The sequence below is a fragment of the Aegilops tauschii genome, chromosome 5 (assembly GCF_002575655.3).
Source record: "Aegilops tauschii subsp. strangulata cultivar AL8/78 chromosome 5, Aet v6.0, whole genome shotgun sequence".
Lineage (NCBI taxonomy): Eukaryota > Viridiplantae > Streptophyta > Magnoliopsida > Poales > Poaceae > Aegilops > Aegilops tauschii.
Window position 1 is genome coordinate 568,902,951 of NC_053039.3, and position 12,860 is coordinate 568,915,810.

The following is a 12,860-nucleotide window of genomic DNA, read 5'->3' on the forward strand; positions in this document are numbered from 1 at the left end:
TGTATTAGATTTAATGTGGAAGTACCTGAATCTCTACGAAAGAGATGTTGGTTCTATGACTGATAATTTCTAGGAGCATGCTTAAATTCAATATTTAGGGATTTTTTTTGAATTGTTTGGATTGCTTACCACATGTGTCACGTTGTCAATATTTAGGGATTATTAACATAGGAAAACAACAATTCGATCGCCTATGTAAATGTGTACAACATAATTTTCAAGATAAATTGAAACATGTCACGTGCACATGCAATTTGCCAACAGGTCCAGTTGTAGTAGAAAAGACAGCATGTGCACGTATCCAATCGTGCCTCCTACGATTTTGTTCCATGCTTTTGTCGCCACATGTCTTTGGAAGTAAAAAAATATAAGGTGATTTTCTCATAATAAACCGTTTTGGAGAGAAATTTGCAACCAACCAAAAATATCTACTGGGTGCAACTTGCCCCCGTGGGGAGATTGGATCGACTCCTGGATTATAGGGTGAGGCCATCGTGATCATGAGAGAAGAATTATTTTTTCGAGGGAAGGTAGGAATTTTGTGTGGTTACAAAATGGACCTTATTGTAATTAAGGAAATTATTATTTAACAGAAACCTTGCTATTTTCAAGCCATTATAAAAATAACTAAATTGTTTTGGCAAAAAAAGTTGATTATGGGTTAGTTCGTTTTGTGGACACGTACGTGTAGTGGTGCAAGCTTTGGGCCCAGGTGGCTCTAGGTGCATGCAGTGTATCATGCTGGCTAGGGGTGCACATGGTAGTAACCTGGTGAATCGGGGTGAAAGTCTTGTGCTAATTCTATTTTGAGGTGTGCGACATATGAGTCTACCCGGGGGGAATGCTTGGCTTGGGGGCCGGTGTAAGTGGTGTGGGTCTACTGCGTAAGTGGTGCGCCACGTGAGTCTAGACGGCGGGGGTGCATGGTTTGGATATAGCTACCTTGAGGTAACGCATCCGGTTTGCGGACTGAGTGCGGGTCCGTTCCTCCGTTTTCATCGGTGCTTTCTCTCGGGTCAACGGAGAACAATCCAAACACGCATGCTAGGTCCCGGCCTTTCTTGGGTCCCGCGTGCCATATTCGGGACAGTTGCCGCATTTCTAGGGTAGTATCATCGGGAATTCACGATCTATACCGCGGCCACATGAAATCATAACAGGGAATGGGGTAACAATCACATGCTAAGCTCTTTGGTCCATATATATGGGCCATGTGCCACCAAAGAGAAGGGCCGCCTCGGAGCCATTGTCCATTGAGAGGAAACGAGTCTGGCCTATGAACGGTGTGCGGGGCCTGCCCCTTCATCTACTTCAGAACTCCGTGCCGCAAGATGTGGACCCTAGCAACCAAGGCTCGTCCCGTGCACCGCACGCCAACTGGACCCACACCATGCATGCACGCGTGGCCAAGTAGACACTCACCGATCAACCTTGACAATGTACACAAGACGCATGCGCACTCATTAGCAATCTAGCCCCCAGCCATGCACACATAGCCAGCTTCACTCATACTGTGCACCGTTTTCCAGGTTCACCCACACCATCCATCCATTATTGACCCCACCTCGGTTCGTTGGACCTCTGACACGAGTCCCTTCCCTCGGCATGCCAGGTATGTCAAAGCAACACGCGAATACACATATTGCACACCGAGATACGACGTCATTCACTAGTGCCAGCAAACCTGTGCACCTGAGCATCTCTGCCCATGGTGAGCACTAGCGCATGGTTAGGATCGAGAAGCCTAGCGGCACATGATGTCGGCCCGATTGGTTGGGGGTGCATGACATGGGTCCAGATGAAACGCATGGCATCGCATGGATCCACATTCCCCTGCCCAATACCAGACAGCGGGCATATACCAGACGAATCCAAGCGGTCGCTGACGAAGCTTGGAAGCCATGTGTTATGTGCATGCTGAATTTCAATATTTAGCAATTATTAACATACAAAAACAATAATTCAAGCATCTATGTAAAGGTGTACAACATAATTTTCAATAAAAAATGAAACATGACACGTGCAGATGCAACTTGCCAACAAGTGCACTTGTAGTACAAAAAGACAACTTGTGCATGTATCCCACCATGCCTTCTACAATTTTTGTTCCATGTTCTTTCGCCACATATCTTTGGAAGGAAAAACAAAAGAATGTGATTTTCCCATAAAAAACCGTGATGGTGAGATGGTTGCAACCAACCAAGATAGGTAGTGCGTGGAAGTTGTCCCCCGTGGGGAGATTGGATCGACCACTCCTAGATTATAGGGCGAGGCCACCGTGAACGTGATCGTGAGAGGGTGAAGAAGGATTCGTTTTTTCGAGGGAAAGGAAGTAATTTTGTGGGTTTACAAAAAGGAATGCACCCCTTTTTGAGGGACAAAAAATGCACGTTATAATGTGTAATTAATCAAATTATAATTTAACAGAAACCTTGCTATTTTCAAGCAATTTAAACACAACTTACTTGTTTTGGCAAAAAAATGTTGATAATGTGATAGTCCATTTTTTGGATACTTACATGTAGTGGTGCATGTTGTGGAAATCGGGGTGGAAGTCTTGTGCTAAGCTATTTTGCGGGGTGCGGCATATGAGTCTCCACGGGGAATGGTTGGCTTGGGGGCCGGCGTAAGTGATGTGGGTCTAGTGTCTAAGTGGTGCACCACGTGGGTCTAGACGGCGGGGGTGCATGGTTTGGATCTAGCTACCTTGAGGTAGCTTGTCCGGTTTGCGCAATGAATGCGGGCCCGTTCCTCCATTTTCGTCGATGCTCTCTCTCGGGTCAACGGAGAACAATCCAAAAGCGCATGCAAGGTCCCGGCCTTTCTCGGAGCCCGCGCTTGCCATATTCGGGACTTTTGCTGCATTTCTAGGGCAGTATCCTCGGAAATTCAGGATCTATACCGCGGCCACATGAAATCACAGCAAGGATTGGGGGTGACAGTTCCATGCTAAGCTCTGGTCCATATATGTGCCATGCGCGACCAATGGGTAGGGCCGCCTCAGAGCCATTGTTAAGGGCAAAAAATGCCGGGTCTCGTCTGCCGCCGCTATAATCCGTGCAAATTCATGAGGGATCCAAATTTCTTGGGACCTTTCACGGTATGGGTGTGGTCGAACATCAAGAGCGGCACACATAAGCCTTCACATAGGTTGTGTGTAAATGAGACCAAAACGCATCCCAGAGCTAGCCATCGAGAGGGAACAAGTCCTGCTTGTGGACGAAGACCGGGGCCCGCCGCTTCATTTGCTTCAGAACTCTGTGCCGCAAGTTGTGGGCCCTACCCACCAAGGCACATCCCGTGCGCCGAACGCAAACTGGACCCACACCATGCATGCACGCATGGCCACGTAGACAACCACCATTCAACCTTGACAATGTACAGATGACGAATGCGCACTCATTAGCCATCTAGCCCCCCAGCCATGCAAACCTAGGCACGTAAACTCAAACCATGCACCGTTAGCCAAGTTGACCCACACCATACATCCAGCATTAACCCCACCGCGGTTCATTGGACCTACGACGAGTCCCTTTGGTATGCCAGGCATGCCAACGAGACACGCGGCTACACATATTGCACACCGAGATCCAACGTCATTCACTAGTGCTAGCAAACCTGTCCACATGAGCATCTTTGCGCATGGTGGACACTAGCTCGTTGATTGGATCGAGAAGGCTAGAGGCGCATGTTTTGGCCCCGTTGGCTCGGGGTGCATGATATTGGTCCAGACGAAACACATGGCATCGCGTGGATCAACATTCCCCTCCTCGGTACCGGACATCGGATATATGGCAGACGAATCCGCGCGGTTGCTGACGAAGTTTTGTCACATCCATTTGCCATTCCATTGTTTGTAAAGTTTTACAACATATTTTAGGACAAATATAAAACATGACACGTGCAGATGAAACAAGCCTACAAATTCAGTTGTCCCACTGTATGACTTTGTTCTGTGTAATGAGGGAGCAGTTGCATTACACAATTTTTTGAAGGGAAGTTGCATTACTCCTAAATCATGGCTGTGCACGATCGGGCTATCCATTTTAGTGAGAAGTGAGAAGTTACGTTTTGACGTGGCAAGACATGGTGGTGTGAACAACGCACGGGGAGGTGTGAACGTGGCAACAACTCCTTATGACTGCCCATGACTAAATCGGCGGCTCCGCTTCCCCATAGCACGCTCCGCTTCCCCATTAGCATTTATCTCATCGCCACCCCCCTCTTCCCATCCTCTTCCCCATCCACAAATACGAGGGTTTTCTCCTCCCACGCCTCACCACTCACCTGCCCATCCCGCCGCTGCTCCCTTTCCGCCGCTGCACCTCCGCCGTCGAGATGCCCAAGCGCACCATGGGAGGGAGGGCCGACGCCATGGCGCATGAAGCATCCAAGCGCCGTGCGAAGCTGCACATGGAGAAACCCCTCCCCGCCGGCGAGGGGTCCAACCGGCAGCAGGGCGGCCGTGACGTCGTCGACCACGTCGAGGCTCCGGTGCAGGTGTCACCTACGCCGGAGCAGGTGACTCCTCTGCCACGCCATCTGCCTCCTCTGCCATGCCATCTGCCTCCTCTGCCGCAGCCCATGGTCAACGTCGATGGCGACGACGACGAAGAAGAGGTCAGTCCTATTTTAAGAAATATCCGAGGTTTCCTTGTTCAGTCCCTTATCTATTTTTGGGCATGGCTAGGGTTTCTGCTTTTCTTCCATCTATGAAATCCGTACCTAGATTCATTAGATCCGGTAGGTTTCAAGGGCGGATCCACATGGGTGCATGGGTGTGGGGGTCGGCTCCTCATTGTATAGGTTATCTTGCTTTTAAGACCTACCAACCACTCCGATCCATGGCTCTCGTGCATCCAAAATGTGTTGATGCCAAATTTTAAGATAGATCTACCAACCACCCGAATTTTTTTGCCCGAAATTTCTTATATATGGTTCTTTTTGCTAAATGGACTAAAAGTGGTGTAGTTTATGCACTAAACTTCATGTCAATTGGTATAAAACTAGCCTCTCACGCTTAATCCAGCAGACACATTTTTTGTCGTTCAATTTGCTCAACACCAATTGCTTGATTCGTGGAGTCCAATTACCATAGGCTGTAATATTATTGACTTGTTGTCATCCCTACTTGAAATATATTATTTGGTTGCTTATTTTCAGCATAATGTTTTCTAAAAGTAAAGGATAACAACACCATGCCTTGTTTACGAAAATGTCATACTAAATAATCTTCATTTTCTGTCATTCATGTCTGTACTGTCAGTACGATGGAAAAATAATATTTTCACATGAACATTTTAGCTATTACTCCTAACTCTTTAATTTCTTGAGCAACAGAAGCAGAGGCAGAAGAATGCCTTCTGGACTCAAAAGCCAACTTGATCTCAGCCGTTTGAAAAATATTGTTGTGGTTTTGGTTTGCAATATTAATTTTTGAACACCCAACTTTGAAATCCTGGATCCGAAGCTGTGTTGCTAGGTTGCATTAGTTTAGGCATGTATATGACATTTTTTGATCTATATAAAATATTCTGCTATTTATGTGGAACCAGGTAGCTGCTCTGGCTCCTCAGACGGAGCAGGTGACGCCTCCTGTGCCCGAGCCTGTGGTCGTCGGCGATGTCAACAAAGAAGACCTTGGTCATCTATCTCCTTTAATTTTTTGTAAAATCCTAGGTGTGCTCTGGTCAGTCCTTTTGTCTATTTTTGGGGAAGGCCAGGGTTTCTTTTTATCTTTGATCGATGGACTCCATATCAATATTCTGTAGATGTGTTAGGTAACTAGCTAGGTTACATGTGTTGAGCCCTGTATAGGCAATATTTTGATCTAGATAAATTATTCTGCTAATAAATCAACCTAGGTTTGGTGACTGTGCTAATACAAAATACTTAGCTTGAACTTGGAATTGAATTGCCTACGTAGGTGATTGTGAAAGTATTTTCTGCAACTTAAGGATAACAACACCATGCCTTGTTTATGAAAATGTCATATTGTATGCTCATGAAGTAAATAATCTTCATTTTCTGTCATTCATGTCAGTACTGTCATTACGATGGACTAAGAATCTTTTCACATGAAAATTTTAGATATTATTCCCTCCATTTGAAAAATATTGTTGTGGTTTTAGTTTGCAATGTAAATTTTTGAACACCCAAGTATGAAATCCTGGATCCGCAGCTGTGTAGCTAGATTACATTTATTGAGGCATGTATATGTCAGTTTTTGACCTATATAAATTATTCTGCTAATAATCCGGAACAGGTAGCTCCTCTGGCTTCTCTGCCGGGGCAGGTGGTGGCTCCTCAGCCTCAGCCGGGTGTTCGTCTGCCGCGGTTGTTGCCTCCCCTGCCCCCACCTGTGGTCGTCACCGACGAGAACGAAGAAGAGGTTAGTCATATATCCCCTTTATTTATTTATTTATTTTGTAATATCCTAGGTTTTCTCTGGTCAGTACAAGGCAAATAAGGTACATGTTTGGTTGCACTTGATCGACCTTTGGTTTAAATGTTCCATAAGTGGTTGTGGCAATGATTTTAAACATTGATTATCTCTAAGCAATGGCTATTTTAGAAAGAAATTGGATATCATCAATGTTTTAACTTGAGTTGTTTAGTTCTTTTGTAGGGTTTTTATCATTTAGGCCACCAGTTGTATCCCACTACTCAGTTTTTCCCTTAGAAGTTACAGCCGCTCAAAAATGCCATCAATTCGTGAGATGCTTACTCAAAAATGCCATTAGATGTATCAAAAATGCCATCGTTCCGTTAGATGTTTGCTCAATAATACCATTAGACATTGTTATTTTCATGTAAAACTTGTTGACCATCCAATATGACAAAAAAAACCCAGGCTCACATTACAGTTCTCTCTATCTCACAATGATAAGTGTGGCCCCACTTGTGAGGAGTAAGTAAGCGAATAATTTTACAGGAAAATACGAACGCTGTTGGGATCAAGTGGGCCCACACTTTATTGTAGTGAGATAGAGGGAGAGCTGCCATGTTGGTCCATAGGTATTGATGCCATTATAGCATGTCAAGATAGATTTGATATCACAATAATGATGTGCAGTGCATTTTTGAGCATGTGGCTAACGAAGCGATGGCTTTTTTTAGCAGTAGAAATTCCTAGTGGTGATACTTAGTTGTGGGACACAACTGGTGGCATAAATGATAAAAGCCCTTTTTTGTAGGTACAACATTTGGGATCACTTATTGTCAGTATTCATAATAATTAACTACTTTACCTAGAACGTTGAATGGTTCAGGAACATTGATAGGTGGGGTTCGATCAACAGGGGAAACTTCCACGACGATAACATGTGGACTTTCAATATCCATCATCATAAGCACACAAAATTCTAACCCTAAATAGATACAACTCACAAGCTATTTTATCTAGTCATGCATATAAGTTATAAGTCTTTTTTTGCATTAGTACATCTGTATGCTGCTCTGCCATGTTACATCATCAGTTCATGCATTTTTACGTAACAAGTGAATTTTGTTGCACTAAAGGGCTGTTTGGTTTGTGACTAACTTTGCCAAAGATTGCCATACCTAAGGTTAGGCAAGTTTGACCAACTTAAGTGAGTGTTTGGTTCCAGCCACACCTTAGGCAAGCCACACTTGGGTCCCACATGGCATACACACAAAAAGTGTGGCAAGGTTCCCTTAGGCTTGCCAACTTGTGGCTCTCATTTTGATGAACTAACCTTAGGCAAGCTTGGGAAAAATGTGTGGCAAAATGTGGCAATGATAGTGCTCTCTTCGACATGTATGGTTGATCTTTCATTCTTTTACTATATAGGGTACTATCCCATTTAGTTGCTTAGGTAGCAACTAATAAGTTATGCATTTATTTTTTCAACGTCATTTGAAGATATTTTACGCTGTCATCAATTACATTATGTTTCATAGACTATGTGCCTGCTGAATTATCATATTAAATATATTTACGCAACATTTTGTACTACATGTAGGTCCTAAGTGACGATGTCGACAGCGACCCAGAAACCCAAGGGATCTACAGGAGGCAGAAGGTGAGGGAGCTGGATAGTGGTGTGCTCAAGAAACGTGTCAGGCCAAGAATCGGAAGGGGGGCTAAGGATGCCCTTACTGCAACAAGCTGATGAAAGGTGACCTGTCGAGTACCATCAAGCATGCAGTCGGAACATCCCAAGGCATCATCAAGAATGGCTACGCTTTCAGGGTGAAGCACGTCGCGTATGCCGACTACTTGATGAGGCTTCTTTGAGGCTTTAGGGAACTGCGCACCCTCGCAGCTAGAACTGATGCTCTTTTGGTTTTAACTATGCTAAGTACTACCCTATGCTATACTTTGTTGGTGAACGTTTATGGTCGAACTATGTGCACCAGTACTACTATGTGGTGCTTGCTTTTGTAGATATGGAAGCGTTTAACTAAGGTAGAACTATGTTAATTGGTGTGTGGTTTGGCATCTCTGCTTGTTAAACTCGTGCTCATTGATCATCGGCTCATTTAGATTAAGTAGCATACAATCCTAATTGGCTAGGTTCGTTTGAAGCTAGTTAAGCTTGTGAGCGCTCGTTAACAGATTCTCATGTGTTATGGTATACATGATGAGTGTGTACACGTGGTTTTCAAAAAGGAAGATGGTGACTCAAAAAGGAAATGCACTAGTTTGCTGCCTAAGGTGTTGACCCAAGTAATACTAGAACCATCGTGTTTGTGGCGTGGCTACATGATGATCACAAAGTCTCGATCCAAGTAATACTAGATCACTTGATGACAATTTGATCTGATGTTTTCACAAGTCTTGAGCATTAGGGTTTATGTACACAATTTTCAATCCCCAACCCATCCACCTCAGACACTATCTTTGGATTGCATCACGTTGATGTACAAAATCCAGTTCCTAGCTCCTGCCCCAAGCGCCTACGCTTGTGATTTTTTTTCCAGGATCCTAATTAAGTGCCTAAATAAACGCCACTGCATTGAAGGTGCCCAACGCCGACCAATCAATTTTTCTCATAAGTATTTCCGCTATAGTAGGTAACTACCAATTACTCCCCGCATCTCTCCCCCACACTCTAAAATCATAGCCGCCGCTCACACGCCCGCCTCCCTGCCGCCGGATATGAAATCCACTCATGGAGGTCGATTGGCCGTCGTGACAGATCGTGGACTTGCGGGGCTAACCACCGACGTCGTCATCCATCGCATGGATCAGGATCCCCACGAGAATGCTTTGGACTACTCGGTGTCCGACCCAGAGAAGCATTGTGTCAACGAGGTGCAGTACTCCGTCGTCGATCACAAGCAGCAGCACATGCACGGCATGCACTGGAATTCCGTTACGGTAATTTTAATTTACCCTAGATCTGTCTTCAAGTTTAAGGTTAGAGGTTAATCATTAAACCATCAATACATTGCTGAATTAGCATAATGGAATATAGCTCTAAATATAATGTTGATCATCAGTACGTAATGATCACTATTTATTCAATCAATCTTTGAGAAATTAATGGTTCATCCACTCCACAATTTAGTGCGTTTTGGTTTTATGCTAAAAGTCAGACATCATAAAGGTTGTGCATGTTTATTGACAATTTTTTAAAAGTACATCATATGATTTATGCTTTCATATGGATTTGATATTGCTTTTTTCTCCTTAAATTTTCAAAGTTAATAAATATTTACTTTAAAAATAATTTATAGGCATTACTGTATGAAACTTAGGGAATATTAGGTACTGTAAACAATGATGCAGCTTATATCATACATAATTTAAACTTGCAGCCTTATTCTCGTGATTATGCGGACATTTCCGAAGGAGAGATGGATGCACACACTCAGAAAACCCTTGAAGAATTGCAGAATGGACAGTGCAACGTGCTTAAGCGTATGGCATATCGTTGCGCGTTCTATGGCAAATATCTGGACCCGGCTTTCATTAGTATTCTTGAGCACGCCGAAGGAGTTGCCAAAGGATACGAAATGAAGCATGGTGTGAGGGCAAAACACAAGGCGCTAGCCCAATATCTCAGGAGACAAAGAGAAGGTCCGAAGAAGGCGTTATGAGAACCAGCATGCCAAAGAATAGATGAATAAACGAAACCCTGAAGAAGTTCTGGTTGGCATAAGTAGTCATTTCGGTTTTTTTTGAAAATACCAATGAATATTTTAATTATCATAGTTTTTGCAAAAAATTAACATTTATTAAATTTAATCATAAAAATGCATTCAATTCAATTATTGATTTTTTCAAATATTTGTAACCTTGCATCTAATAGTTTACCATTTTATTGGTTAACCATTATTTTCATATATATATATATATATATATATATATATATATATATATATATATATATATATATATATATATATATATATACTGTGGAGTGCTTAAAATTATTCAAGATCAATTGGTGTACTGAAAGACTCGTCCACATGCAATATGAACAGCAATGTATTTTTAGGGTTTCTTCAAAAGAACACCTGTGGTCATGCTGATCTTTTCTGTTTGGCCAGAATTGGTAAAGCTGCCAAATCTGCATCTGATCTGGCCCAACACTTTGTTCCTTTTGTTGGCCTGCACAAGTGGGAGGCAGAGAGAAAAGCGAGCGATGGCCCCAACCCCAACCCCACCCCCATTCCCAATCCCACCACACCTCGTTCTTTGCAGAGACAGAGAGGCGACGCGGAGGGCGACGGCTAGGGTTTGCCAAGCCGTCACCTTGGCCGCACCCATCGTCATCAAATTGGCCGGATCCGCGAGGCCACCCACTCCCCCCTGCTCCGGCCACGATTCTCCACTGCTTCGTCAACAACAAGGTCCGACAACGGCACCTCTTCTTCCCAATCCTGGTCGCGCCACCCGAAGCTCCGGTGGTGCCAGCTTCGAACAAGTCTACTCTAGCCCCATCTGGTACCACTTCACAGGTAAGATTGATCTTCCCTACCCTTCGAATGTCGATCTGACCTTAATTTTGCGATCTAGCAGCACCGCCCAAGTTAAAATCTGACACTTGCTTGTGTGCATGTTTCGGGTATTCGCAGATTTACTATCAACTAGTAGGTCATATTGCAACAAGTAATTTTACAGCAAGATAATCTGACAATGTACTGCGTAATCATGGTTTTACTTGTTCGTATGGGTAGTAATGGGTAAACACTTTTGTGCAAGTAAGAGAAAAAGGTGGGTGTTGGCCAGCATACCTTGCTCGTCGACATAGCCTTCACTATGCTATCATCCTGCTTGACAGATGCTATCAAGTACTTTTTCCCCCTGGAAAATGGCCCCCCACTACTAGATATAGAAAAAGTATATTCACAGGAGCATACACATGTTTTGGTTTGTTGGGATAGTTTGAAGATTGTGTATATGTATTTGCTGATGCTTAGTTATTAAAAACTAAAAAGGCGAGCACAGAAGCAGTCCATGAGGAAATTTGTAATGATGGAATGAGGATCAGTTATAGTTTCATGTATTACTCGATGGTAGTATGATGATTAGTGCATATTTTGAAGGATTTGTCAAATATAGACTGCTCTTGATTGGTGCATGTTTTTGATGATATGTGCACACATGTAATATTTTTGGTTGGTGCATATTTTTGCTGATTGTTGTTACTGCTTACTTGAATTATGTCAGCCTATCTCCAAGATATGGTATGGGCTTGTTGGGGTCAATGAAAATTTCCTGTGAGCTAGCAGTTCACATTGCAACAAATTCCTCACTGTTGGATTTTCTGCCATTATACTTCATAATCATGATTTTACTTGTTGGTATGGGTAGTAATGAGTAAATAAATAGCAAGTATACAAAAGGGTGACTATTGGTCAGCATACCTTGCTCGTTCTCATAGCCTTCACTATGTTGTCATCTTGCTTGAGAGATTCTATCATGTCCTTATTCTCACTGGAAATTGGAAAATTAACCTCCACAGCTACCTCTAAAAATGTTATGTACAGCAGCAAATGCATTATTTGTTTTGTTGGGACAACTTAAAGACTTTATATTTATTACCTGATGGTACCACACAACAGTCCATCAGGAAATTTGCAGTGATCAAAGGCAGATCAGTTATAGTTTCACGTATTGCTCGATGAGAGCAGTCAATCATGGTTCAGTTTTACATGGCTACTAATTGATTGGTTACCAAGTTTTCTTGTCCAGCTGACAAAATTGTAACCTTGAAATATCCTAATTGGTTATGTCTGCCCAATGATTATGAGTCTAACCACTAGTCTTGACTAGTCGTGCGAATAGTTGTCGACAAGCTTTTTCCTGTAGATGTTTATACATGAACTACGTACTTAGCAAGAAGTATGCGAAAATATTATTCACATTGCATATGGTGCTAACAAGTCCTAATGGAAGACTGATTTCATATATCAATAACTAACATTTGTTCATTGCAATGCATGCAACAGGTTTGAATGGCAAGGGAAACCATCCTCATCAGCAGTGAAGAGAGTGATCACCGGACCACCTCAGATGATGCTTCAGATGGCACTTCACGTGGGAGTGACGGCTATAGCGGTGATGACGACACCTCTAGCGACTATGACGCTGATGATAGTTCTGATGGAGATGGAGATGTGGACCACGATCCTATCTTGGCACTACGGGGTAAGGTTCTATTTGGCTGGTCAGATATTAAATGAACCGTGAAATATCGAAAGTTGATGTTTGAGTGACACTTGATTACCACACATTACTCTGTTTGGGTTCTAGATGACCTTCCAAATCAACATTGACTGAACTAGAGCTTACATAGAGCAGTGTTTAGTTGTTAGTTTAAATAAATCAAATATTCAATTTTCCCATGTTTCTACGAGATATTGCTGGGTGGATGTGATTGGGT